This window comes from Jaculus jaculus, chromosome 11 (assembly GCF_020740685.1).
Source record: "Jaculus jaculus isolate mJacJac1 chromosome 11, mJacJac1.mat.Y.cur, whole genome shotgun sequence".
Lineage (NCBI taxonomy): Eukaryota > Metazoa > Chordata > Mammalia > Rodentia > Dipodidae > Jaculus > Jaculus jaculus.
The window spans coordinates 68,516,915-68,529,781 of NC_059112.1; the positions used below are offsets into that span (position 1 = coordinate 68,516,915).

Sequence of the window (12,867 nt, forward strand, 5' to 3'; positions counted from 1 at the left end):
CCCAAGTTGTCATGAGCTGGGGGCCCAAGCATTCAGAACACATGAGTTTATGGTCAATATTTCATTCAAACCACCACATTCTATCCCTGGATCCCATAAACTCAATACCATCCATGTTAAAAAATGTAATGCATTCAGTACAACTTTAAAAGTCCCCATGGGGCTGGAGAGATGGCTTAGTGATTAAGACACTTGTCTGCAAAGCCTAAGTACCCATATTTGATTCCCCAGTACCCACACAAACCAGATGCACATGGCACCACATGTATCTGGAGTTTGTTTGTAGTGACTAGAGGCCCTGCTTCACTCATTCTCTTCCACACACTTCTTTCTTTCTCTCTCTCTCTCTCAAATAAATATATAAAATATAAAAGTTCTTGTAGATTTTCAGTCCTAATACTATTCAAACATCCTCATAATCCAAATCTCTTCACTGTGAGCCTATAAAACCAAAAACACAAGTTATATATACCTAGCAGCACACAGTAAACATTCACATTGCAGAAGATAGCATTGGGCATAGCAAAGAAAGATTGAACCTATGCAATATCTAAAAAAAAGGGAGGGGGGCAAACATCCAATCCTGTATTTCCAAGTCTAGCATCTGTTACCAGTGATCTCTGGGGTTCCAATTCCTTCCATCCAGCTGGGCTGACCACAGCTTGGGGAAAATTCCATCTTGAGCCAGCAGCTCTCATTTGTAGCTATCTCACAGTCCTGAAATCTCTATAATACTGGGGTTTCCTGAAATCCATGTTCACTCTCATGGTTCTGTTGGTCCTCCACTCAGGGACTCCAACAACTTTGCCTCAAATTTCCCTGTGACCATTTCCAATAAACAAACTGCATTACAAATCCAATGACCCTTTCTTTCTTACATTTGCTGTATTCCAAAATAACAGGCAGGTTATCAAATTTGTTAATCTGTGTGGAGGCAGATAAATCCAACTTTGAAGAGCAGGAAAATACCTTTAGCATTTTTCCTACTGTTCCAACAGTACAATACAGAAGAGATAACCCAATTTCAGTGGTGGCAATCTAGCAAACAATTGCAGCTAAAGTGAGCTGCTATCTCCCATCCCAAACTTTCATTTCTTTCTGTGCCATATCCATCTGCTCACACCAGTCCATTTCTTCTAAATTCAACCCTGAGAAAGTTCTTGGGACATGAGAACAGCACACAGCTAGCCTCTAGCACAAACTGCCTCTAGTCCACTCTGGACAAAGTTTCTCCTTTCATAAGCCAAGTTTCTCCTTTCATAAGCCAAGTTTCTCCTTTCATAAGCCAAGTTTCACAGTCCACAGTTCTTTCTGCATTTATGTCTTTCAACTCTGACCATTAAACTGCTCATAACACTGCCAGGTGTTTCTTGGGCCAAAGTTTCAAATCCTTCCACATTCTTCCTACAAACCAATTCTAAAGGGGCAAAAGTCATATAGTTAGCTTTCTAGCAACAACCTCATGTTTCTGATACCAATTTTCAATTTTCTATTGCAGTTACCTTCATATTTCTGGACAGAACACCAAACCCAAAGTAACTGATGAAAGGAAAGGATTTATTTTGGCTTACAGTCTCAAGGGAAAGCTTCATGATGGCAGGGAAAATATGGTAGAACAGAGTTTGGGTGTCACCTCTGCCACAGCAGGTGGAAAACAGCAGCAGGAGGCTGATCCAAACTAACATTAGCAAGGTAAGGGTTCATAAACTTCAAAGTCAGCCCCCAGTGACATACCTCCTCTAGCAAGCCTCCATCCCCCAAGTTATTATGAGCTTGGGATCAAGTATCAGAACAACCTGAGTTTGTGGGGGACAGCTGATTCAAACCACCATGCCCACACACATGTATTCTCATATACATATGAATACATAAATACACATGAACACTACACACATATACATGTACAAAAGTAGAAAAAGTTTACAGTGTTAGCTGACTATGTGTCTACAAATGTACATGTACCATATCTTTTCTTAGCTACATCACAGAATTGAGCTCATAAAGCAAGATTGTGAATGAATGAATGAACAGATGAGTCTTTTCATACCAACTTGTACTGGAATATTAACTCATTACAACAGAAATTTTCTGATTATTACCAAAAGAAATATTGATCCCTGTAATTTCCAGGGATATTCTCTTTAAATAAAATCAGCAGAAAATCAAATGGTATCTAGTAGTAATGATAACAAATATAAAATAATAAATATTTCATGAGCAAATCATCTTTAAGTGTAAATATATTTCTTATAATAGGCATGATCCTATTGTAAATTAAAATAAAATAATACTTTAACACTAAAAAATTCTCCATTAAAAATATCTGGATTCTGTTCTTGAGGCTATATGAATCCATAACATAAGTACACACAAATCTCAACAACAATACCACTGCAAAAAGATGCTATCTTTAAGAATTAATTCTGTGCTTTTCCTTTCCCAGCCTGCTTTTATATGACGACATTGTCTCAAAGAAAGTAATATTGAGAATAAAATCAATAAATGTAACATCTTAAGCTTTGTGACTCTCAAGCAGGCTTTTGAAATTTTCTTTCTTAAAGACAGAGAAGTTGGTGAAGTTTAGATAAGAGCCTAGCCACCAGCCTCCAGACCTTCCATGGAAGACCAGCAGGCACAGAGATGCTAGAGCACTTGTAGTCAAATGAGGGGGAATAGATGACCTGAGGTGAAGAGTTCGACATCAGTAGACCACCTAGATTGTTAGAGGTCACAGCCGCGAGGAAGCTACCACTTGAACAAGCACACTACACAACATGAGTGGAGGAGCTATTTTGCTGTCTTCTATCAGCAGGTCCTCTCATGCCACCAAAACACATTCACCTAGATCCCAAGGCATCTGAACTCTTACCCACAGCTCTAAATGAATAACTCTCATTTTTCAGTTGTCAGGATACCCTTACCTCTCTTACCTGTCTCTTAAATGGGATGAATAAGAACCTTGACTGCCAGTATGTTGAAGATAATAGAATAGTATAAGAGAGAGGCCCAGCACAGGTATTTGAATAACACTGGAAGTCTGGATTGTCTACACATTCAGTATGAATCAGTAATGAGGACAAATTAATATGATCTCAGTTGTAATAAGACCAAGTCTAAAAGTAAACTCTAGGGCTGGGGGTACAGCTCAGGGGTAGAGCACTCACCTAGCATACCTAAGGTCCTGGGTTCCATTCCCAGTACCACCAAAAACCAAAGAAAAGTTCAAATCTTTTTCCTGAGATCTGATGATCACACAAGAGTGATCTAGGCACAAGTTACCCAGAGCTTGAAGAAAAGAAGATATAGGGCTGGAGAGATGGCTTAGCAGTTAAGGTGCTTGCCTGTGAAGCCCAAGGACACAGGCTCGATCCTCCAGGTCCCATGTAAGCCAGATGCACAGTGGTGGCACATGCATCTGGAATTTTTTTTCAGTGGCTAGAGGCCCTGGCATGCCCATTCTCTCTCTCCCTCTCTCTGTCTCTAATAAATAAATAAAATCTTTTTAAAAAAGAAGAAAAAGAAAAGAAGATATAGGTGAAGGCCTTGACAGAGAGTGAAGGAAAGAGCACTATTATTCTGAATGATGGCAGGCCCTAGCAGTCTATGTTCAAGATCATGTGGTTGACCAGTTGGTTATAATGGTGCCAAAGACCTTCTGATGACTCAGTGGGATGGGTAGCAGCTGGAGTGTCTTCTGACTCTGAGAGTCTATTGTACTATATAGTAAAAATAAAGAAATCATTGCCTTGAACCATAGACAGTGATTGAACAATCACTATGTGTCAGTCCCTGTGTTAAGTGCTAGAAATGCGATGGAGCAACATAAAACAGCCTCTTTTATGAAGCTTACAGTTTAAATGAAAGGAGATACAGACTATGACCAAATAATCACATAAGCAAGCATAAATGTCAAATAATGTTAAGTTTCACAAAGAAAGAGCTATGAGGAGTATACCTGAATAATGCTTCCTCAGAATGTTTGTCTCTCTTGATCAAAGATGCAAGAGAAAAAGTACAAAAAGGTCATTGGAAGAATCTGTCTTCTTCTTCCATTTTTAGATCAAAAGTTGCAAACTCATGGGGAAGCAATATGGAATAATCACTAAGATAGAGGGGCTGAGAAGATGATTCAGTTACCAAACACTTGCCACACAAATGCATAAGTGTGAGGACCTGAGTTTGTAAAATATGAGCAATGCAAAATGTGAGGTGGTGGCATGTCTGCAATGCCAGAGCTCAAGAGGTAGAGATGGGAACCCTGGAGCAAACTAGCTAGCTAAACTAACCAAAGCAGCAAGCTCTGGGTTCAAGTGAGAGACCCTGCCTCACTGAATAAAGTGGAAAGTAATCAAAGATGTTAACCTCTGCCCCTTCCCATGTGTATAAGTGTGTGCCCCTCACACACAAACACAAAGATAGAACAGAATTCCACATTTTCTTTTTATAAGTTATATGTCCTTGGACAAGTTTAAGATCCAGAACCTAAGAGCTATGCATAAAATTAAAGTATCACTGATTGTTAGCTAATATAAATGAGATAATGGATGTAAAATGATGACTCTAGGCCAAATACATAGTGTTTATTTAACTCTGACCCACAAATGAGCATTATCTGACACTGCAGTAACACCTAAGCAGCTATTGGGGTGCTAAATATCCCAGCCTTGAGGTGGGCACACCAAGCTATTAATGGTAAGTGAGAATCAGTGTCCAAAAACTTGCTATTAAATCCCATGATTCTTCAATTTTTCTTTGAATCCAATTATACCTTACATAGATTAAGAAAAATTTTCCTGTATCAAAGATTTGTTTTTTTAAAAAAATTTGATCTTGCTGGGCATAGTAACACAACATGTTTAATCCCAGCACTTGGGAGGCAGGGGTAGGAGGGTCACTGTGAGTCCAAGGCCAACCTGAGACTACATAGTGAAAGGCCAGCCTGGGCTAGAGAGAGACCCTACCTCAAAAAGATTTCAATCTTAATTATAATTTGTATTTCTGTCTTCTATCTAATTTTCAGTCTATTAGAGTCATTACTAATAAATCCATTGTCCAAAATAGCTGTACCACTTGATGATCGGCAACTCAGTTTGTCAAGATCTCTGTACCTTTTCTCATCTGGAACATTCTATCTTCTATAATTGTCCTCCTTCTCTCTTCTTCTCTCTCATTTTCTTCCCTTCTACCTTCTCAAAAAATTCTTACAACTCTCCATCTTTTAAAGCACAAGAATAGTGTCCTTGATACCCCAACCTAGAACATTGCCTGACTCCAAGTGGCCTGAGTCTTACCAAAAGTAGCAAGAAGACACAAAGACTGTTTTAAATTCTGGGAAATGAAAGTGATGAAAACACAGAGGGAAAAGTACAAGACAATACTTTGACAAATAAACATACATTACTTGCAAATGTAGGTAATTGTAGAAAAATAAGTAAGTCAGGATGAGTCTCCAGATAGATCTTGTTGAATCCTTTCCTCCAAGGACAAGAAATAAGGGAGTTCGAGAAAAAGCAAAGCTGAAAGTCTTCTGGGAGCAAATCTTATATTACTTATGTAGAGTATTTGCAGTTTGTCTAGAAGCCAAGAAGAAGAGAAGATGAAGGGTGTTGGACATAAAAAACTAGAGAGAATAAATTCAAATGAATGGTTAATTAGAAGACAGAAATATGCATGAATAAAAATTTATCTTTTCAAAGCTTCATGGCAGAGAATAGACTATTATCAACTCAGTTCTTTAAGTATTTTCATTTAAAGGAAGCATGGGCATGTGGGGGCCTCCTGCTGCAGCAAACAAACTCCAGACACATGGGCCACTTTGTGCATTTGGTCTTACATGAGTACTGGGGATTTGAACTCAGGTCATCAGGCTTTACAAGCAAGTACCCTTGACTACTGAGCAATCTCTCTAACCCCTCAATCAATTCTTAAAGTAACTCCATCAGTGAGGTCTTGACAGAAACCAAATGGATATTCAGTTTGGTACTGTTAAGAAAGTACTCAAGGGCCCTGGGGCACAACCCAGGGCTTCCATTTAAGGAGATTCTATGAGAAAGATGAAGGGTCCATGGCCAGGGGACATAGTTTAGATGGTTCTCTATTTTGATTGACAGATGAGTTATATAACACTTTTTCCAACTGTGCATGTCTCTTCCCATGAGGATATGTTCACCCAATCACACAGATGCATAAGATGGCCAATAAATAGGGGATTCTCTCTAAAAGTTCACATAAAGGACATAATTTGCCTTACTGCACATACACCCAAAACCAGTCCAGACCAGATGGTTGCCTGTCTTCCAATACTGGATGGACCATAAAAACATTATTTGTATAGAAGCTAACCACAAAGAGAAGTAACTAATAGTTACTAGGGGAAGAGAAACTTACTTTATTGTTTTTGGAATAGGCTGTGTATGCCACTCAATGCAGGTGAGGGTCCCAAATTACCAACAGGGTGATAAGTGTACTACGAAGAAAGGGAGTGTTGAACACCCAAATCAAGTAGTGACCTAGCTTGTTAAGCTATTCACTATGCCTACCTGCCTCAAAGTCAGTACATTACAGAGATGTGTGCACTCCCACATTCTTTGCGGCACTTTTCACAGTAGGTGGACACAGGATTGACCTAAGTGCCCACCGGCAGATGAGCGGACCATTTAAAACTGTGGTCAATACACTCAATGGGATACTATTTAACTTTTATTTATTTATTTGATTATTTAAGAAAGCAAGAGGGAAAGAGGCAGAGAGAAAGAGAGATAGATAAAGAGAGAGGAAGTGAATAGGCAGGCCAGGGGCTCCAGCTACTGCAAATGAACTCCAGATGCATACTCCACCCTTGCAACTGACTTATGTGGATCCTGAGGAATCAAACCCAGGTCCTTTGGCTTTGTAAGCAAATGCCTTAATTGCTAAGCAATCTCTCCAACACCCGCCCCCCCCCCCACAACCATTCAACTTTTTTTTTTTCTTTTTTGAGGTAGGGTCTCACTCTACCTTGGCTGACCTGAAATTCACTATGTAGTCTCAGGGTGGCCTCGAACTCATGGCAATCCTCCTACCTTTGCCTCCTGAGTGCTGGGATTAAAGGTGTGAGTCACTACGCCTGGCTCCCACTCAACTTTTAACAAAAGTAAGACTTTGTCATTTGCCCAACATGGTTGATGGTAGAATAGTTTATGCTAAGTGAAATAAGCCATGTACAGAAAAATGTGTATGAAATCTACAAAATTAAGTTCATAGAACTAAGTTAGAATGGTGGTCACCATAGGCTGGGGGTGGGCAAGGGCAGACAAAGGACAAGTGCTGGTGAAAGGTAACAAAGTCTCAATTAGACACGAAGAATAAACTCTGCTAATTATTGGACAACAAGGAGACTATAGTTAATACTAATGGCATGTGTACTTCAAAATTGTTGAAAGAATGGATGGTAAATATCCTCGCCACAAAGAAATGAAAGTATATGAAGTAAAAGGCAGGCAAAGTAGTCTGATTTGCTTATTTAATAATGAACATGTGTTTATATTATGCCCATAAATATATGTAATCATTGCTTATCAATTCAATATTAAAATTTAATTTGAAAAATCAACCTAAGATGAACTTAAAAAATTAAATGCAAGATTTGCAACTATAAGACTAAAGAAATAAAAAATATCCTGCAATATAATTCCCTAAAAACATATGAGAAAATTTTAGTGATAAGACACCAAAGGTAGTATCATGAGCCATGGTCAGAAAGAGGGTTGACACCCCATGTATGAACAAGAAGTCCGGCAAGGCATAAACTGGCCATGCCAGTAACTTTTGCCTGCTAACAACCAATGCCAAAAGCATCTATTCCATGATTCTAAGATAAAACTTGACACAAAAGAAAGCTGTTTGTTGTGACCTAACAGAAACAATATTACAATTTTTTTTTTTAAATCATGGCACTAGGGCTAAGAAATCTAATTTTAAAGTTTTCTTTTTTTTTTTTTAAGAAAAAGTTCTAACTGGTACCTACCTAAGTAGTGCTACTCAGGTGTTGTAATCACATTGCTAGAATGAACTTCCAAACCAGGCACAAGTCATGGGAAAAAAGGAGTTATTGAAGCTTACAGATCCAGGGGCGTTCCATAATGGCGAAAGAAGCTGGCCCGCTATCTAAGATCCACACAGAGAGAAAAGCGACCACCATCTGTCATAAGCAAGCACTCTCCAGAAACACCAAGCAGAGCTCAAGCACTCTGCATATCTTTGTCTGGAATTCAGATCTGCCCCTGTTGCAGTCAGGTTCATATTGCTGGCAGAAATCACCCAACCAAGAGCAGCTTTGGGGGGAGGGAAGGGTTTATTTTGGCTTACAGACTGGAAGGGAAGCTCCATGATGGTAGGGAAAAATTATGGCATGAGCAGAGGGTGGACATCACCCCTTGGCCAACATATTGTACAATACGAACGGGAGAGTGTACAAGGGGAAACTGGCTATAATGCCCATAAACCCACCACCAACAATACACTGCCTTCAGGATGCATTAACTCCCAAAACTCCATCAGCTGGGAACCTGTCATTCAGAACACCTAAGTTTATGGGGGACCCCTGAATCAAACCACCAAAGCCCCCAAACATACCTTAGGTCTGGACCTTAGGATCTACCCACACTGACACCTCCTCCAGTCAGGCAACTGGAAATCAAAGAAGATAATAATAAAACTCCTGAATCTACTGGGGCATATCCATTCAGGTATGCAACATTCAGGCTTTGATTTGAGGACAATTAGGAATATGGTCCAAATGTAAGCATTGTATTTTTTTAGGATATAAAAAATTTATTTTCAACCAACTGTGGATAAGCTGTGGTTATATAGGGTCTAAGAAGGTAAAATAACTAAGATGCCTGTTAAAACAGACTTCAAGTACAATGGAAAAATGGCATGTGACAAATAGTCTGAGTTTGGGGAGCACAGTAAGATACTATGCAGACTATGTAACCTGGATTTTATTGCTTGTCACCACACCACTGTCATCATAACCAAAAATAGGGTCAGATGTAGCAAGGACTCTTGGTTTTCCTCTGTATGAGAGTTCTGTTACAGATGACAGAAGTCACTCTATTTTAATATACATATGATTTTTAATATGTTACCTTTTTTTAGTCTTATTAAATTATAAACATTTTTACCTGGCTGCTATGTAGTCTTTAAAACCATTATTTTATGCATCTGGCTTTACATGTGTGCTGGGGAATAAAACCCAAGCCACCAGGCTTTACAAGCAAGTGCCCTTAACTGCTGAGCTATATATCCAGCCCTGAAGTCACTCTACTTCAAGCACAAAGACCACAGGGCTGCAACATAGGCAGTGAAGTGTTCACAGTGTGCTGAGGCTGGGCCTCAGGACAAACTGCCAGAAGAACAAGGAGGTTCCAGCTCTTGAAGATGTCGGAAAGTTCCCCATCTATTTGCCAGAGAAGCAATCCAAGGACTGGAAGCCATGTTACTGATTCTGTCCCGAGAGCCATATTCCACCTGTTAAACCCACACCAGCAACCTATATAGCAGTAACGATAATGATGATGCTGCCCTCTTTTGACCCCCACAAAGTTGATGCCAAGAATGCTGTAAGAACCCCAAAACATCCTGAGAGCTTAAAGTCTGCCACTCAGATGGGCAGGAGGAGCTACCCTGTTTTCCTTGCATGCATATCATTGGCCAAAGCTAAGCCCAAGCCACATCCGAATGCCCTGCTTAGAACCAGCTACTTTAGCTGTCCAACATGAGGAGGCCCACCCTGGGAATGTGTGGGATATGTACAAATATCAAACCATTTTATCCACTATTATATTTGTACTCAAAAAAAAAACCATCTGATTTTTTTAATGCTGGCTGTCTTGGTGCATTTCCTGTTGCTAATTACACACCATTACAGATTGGGCAAGTTATAAAGAGAGGTTTACTTTGGCTCAGCGTTTTGGTCAAAGGTCAAGGGACCACATGTAGTGATGGCTTTACTGCAGGTGGAGTCCTGAGACAGTGAAGAGGGAATGCCTGAGCGACCTAGCCAAGCTGGCATTTATATAAGATGCACTTTGGAAATAACTCATTGACTTATTAATCCATTAATCACATGAGAGCAGAGCACTGATCATTTCTTCAAGGTTCCATCTGATCCCCCCCTCTTAATATCTCATAATGGGAATTAAATTTATGAGTTTTGGAGTGGACAAGGCATTTACAAATCATAGCACTGGCAATGCATTCAGCTTGAGAAACATGGGTCAGCCAATAATGTGGAAGTTGAGAAAATACATCTGTGAACAGATTCAGTGTCATGACAAGAACTACAGAGGAATTCATGGTATGCTTCAGTGTGGAGGGGAAGAAGCTCAAGCCTGATCACAGCCTACGCTGGAATAATAGCTTCATGGTGCTATGCTGTCCTCAAAGCACTCAACACTACTATTACGAAGTACATGTTTGGTACAATACCTTTATAAGAACACATGAGAGCATAGATTAAATTTACTTTTTCTCCTCTCACTGCCTACTGCCATTCCTCAGATGGGACCTGGAATAACATTGTGAAAGAAATCAGACTATATGGTGTTTAAAACTGAATCTTCTAAAAGCACCCTTTACTTATGGAGGTCTAATTAAAGGAAATGAGAGCCAAAATACTAAATATGTGTCAGGGCTTAATTCAGCTGGTGAGTCTGGAGGCCAAGGAGAGGGTTAATCCTCTAGAATAAAGTATATATTCATCCTGGGAACAAATATGATATCTTATAACATTTTATAGCATTGAAAACAGATAAAATTTTCTATATCAGATGTGTTTTGAGTTTTGTGGTAATCTCAGACTTTGTAGTTAATGTATACACTCATTGTAACAATTTGAATATCTCAGAGAATGTCTCCCCTTCTCAGTAAACATTAAAAAAGAGGAACTATAATTTATTTTATTCTAAAATGCAGACGACAAATGTTTATATTTAAATAAGAGCCTTGTTTAGCTAGGTCGTCTTTCCCTGTATGAGGTTTCTATTTCAGCAGAAAGTAGATGTTCTTTAACCTCCTCTTTCTTACCTGATAGAGAAATGATAATCAACCTTTCTCAAAGCCCTTGGGCCATCGAGCCCAGTGATCTGTGAGTTCAGTTAAATCCGGCCAAGGCCAAATCAAGGTTTAGGCTTCTAATTTTTATTTCTGCAATGGGTTGGTGTGTCCACTTGAGGCGATTGTAATGTATGTATTTTGTGTTTGTGTATATACATATGTGTGTTTATAGTGCATTTTCACACAGCTCTCATTCACTTGTTGCAACAACCACATAAAGAGGCAAGTTACCGCTGCCTTTGAGCCCCCGCGGCGCCTGCACGTGGCCGCAGGGTCTAGCTGCGGCGCCACAGTACGCGCTCAAGTATAACTTGGCCCGCAGCGGGCGACCCCCTTTAACCACGAGCCACATCACCCTTCCGGGCCTGGAGGGGGCAGGCGGTGTTCACTTAAGGCTAAATTGACCAGGGCGCGCATATTCTCACGCTTTTCCCTTCCACAACATGTCCTCTGCCCTGGGTGATTTCCAACCCAACTGGGATGTGCGATCGGGTTGGAAGTTGGATTCGACAGGAGCTGCATACTTACTTGAAAGAGAAAGAAAGAGGCACATGGAGAATGGACGCGCCAGGGCCTTTGGTCTACAAACTCACTCCAGATGCATTCGCCGCCTTGGGTACTGGGGAATCGAACCTAGGCTCCTTGACTTTTGCAAGCGCATTAACCGTTAAGCCACCTCAGCCCAAACATAACTTGAAACCAAGTATATGGGCGTGACTCGGGTCTGTAATTAACCACCCTTGGCAGGCAGTTTGTGGGAACCCTGATGGAAAAGGAGGGGAAAGGCTGACCATGTGCTCAGTGGTCGAGTGATGCCCTGATGGGTTTCCATCACCAGTACATCTGCGAAATCCATTTGGATAAGCTACCTAAATTAATGTTTGATTAACTGCAGGTTGTTAAACATTACATTAGACTTAAAAATACAGGTTCTTAGCTAAAAAAAAAAAAAAAGAGGCAAGTTACCATCTATCATCTCCTTCTTACTGAGGTTCAAAGAGTTTGAGTAGCTTCATCAAGATAAATGAAGAAGTTGACCTTCAGAACCAGATTTGGGTCCTGTATAAATGAGTCCTGTACTCTCCTCCCTAAAGTACGACTTCATGTAGCAACCATAAAATATAGCTGAAGTGCTTAGAGGAGTGTGGGGAGCAGAAAGAGTAGATAAGTGGGCACCTCTTCCTCCCCCACGTCAGCACTCAAAACTTGCCACCATGACCAAGCCCACCTTGTGCCGCCATCTCCAGGAACTGGGCAAGTGTTTCCAGCTTCTCGTCTGACTGGCCAGAATCTTAAATCTTTCAGTCACTGAGAATTTGGGTTCCACTTTGTTTCCAGTCCTTTTAAGGATCAGAGAACTACTGAATCTTGATTTTTTTTTTCCATATCAAAAGGCTATTGAATGTTAACTGTAATTAATTTAGAAATAGTTTCATAAAGATTAGAAATTAGGACTGGAGGGATGGCTTCACAATTAAGGCACTTGCCTGATAAGCCTAAGGACCAAGGTTTGATTCCCCAGTACCCAAGTACGCCAGATGCAATGCATCTGGAGTTTGTTTGCAGTGGTGGGAGAGAGCCATTCATTCTCTCTCTCTCTCTCATAAATGAATGAATGAATGAATAAATCAAATATTTTTTAAAGATTAGAAATTAATAATCATGTCATCTCTCCATCCAAGTATTTCTATCACTAAATCTTTACTTCGTATTTTTTTCTTCATTGTGATCATGGTAAAAATGAAATTTTAGTGTATAATCTCTTTTGAA

General features: G+C 40.0%; 1 pseudogene; it reads left to right on the forward strand.

The window, feature by feature from the left end:
* Positions 1 to 11,327: 11,327 nt before the first annotated feature.
* Positions 11,328 to 11,451, forward strand: LOC123453473 (annotated as a pseudogene).
* The last annotated feature ends 1,416 nt before the right edge of the window (positions 11,452 to 12,867 follow it).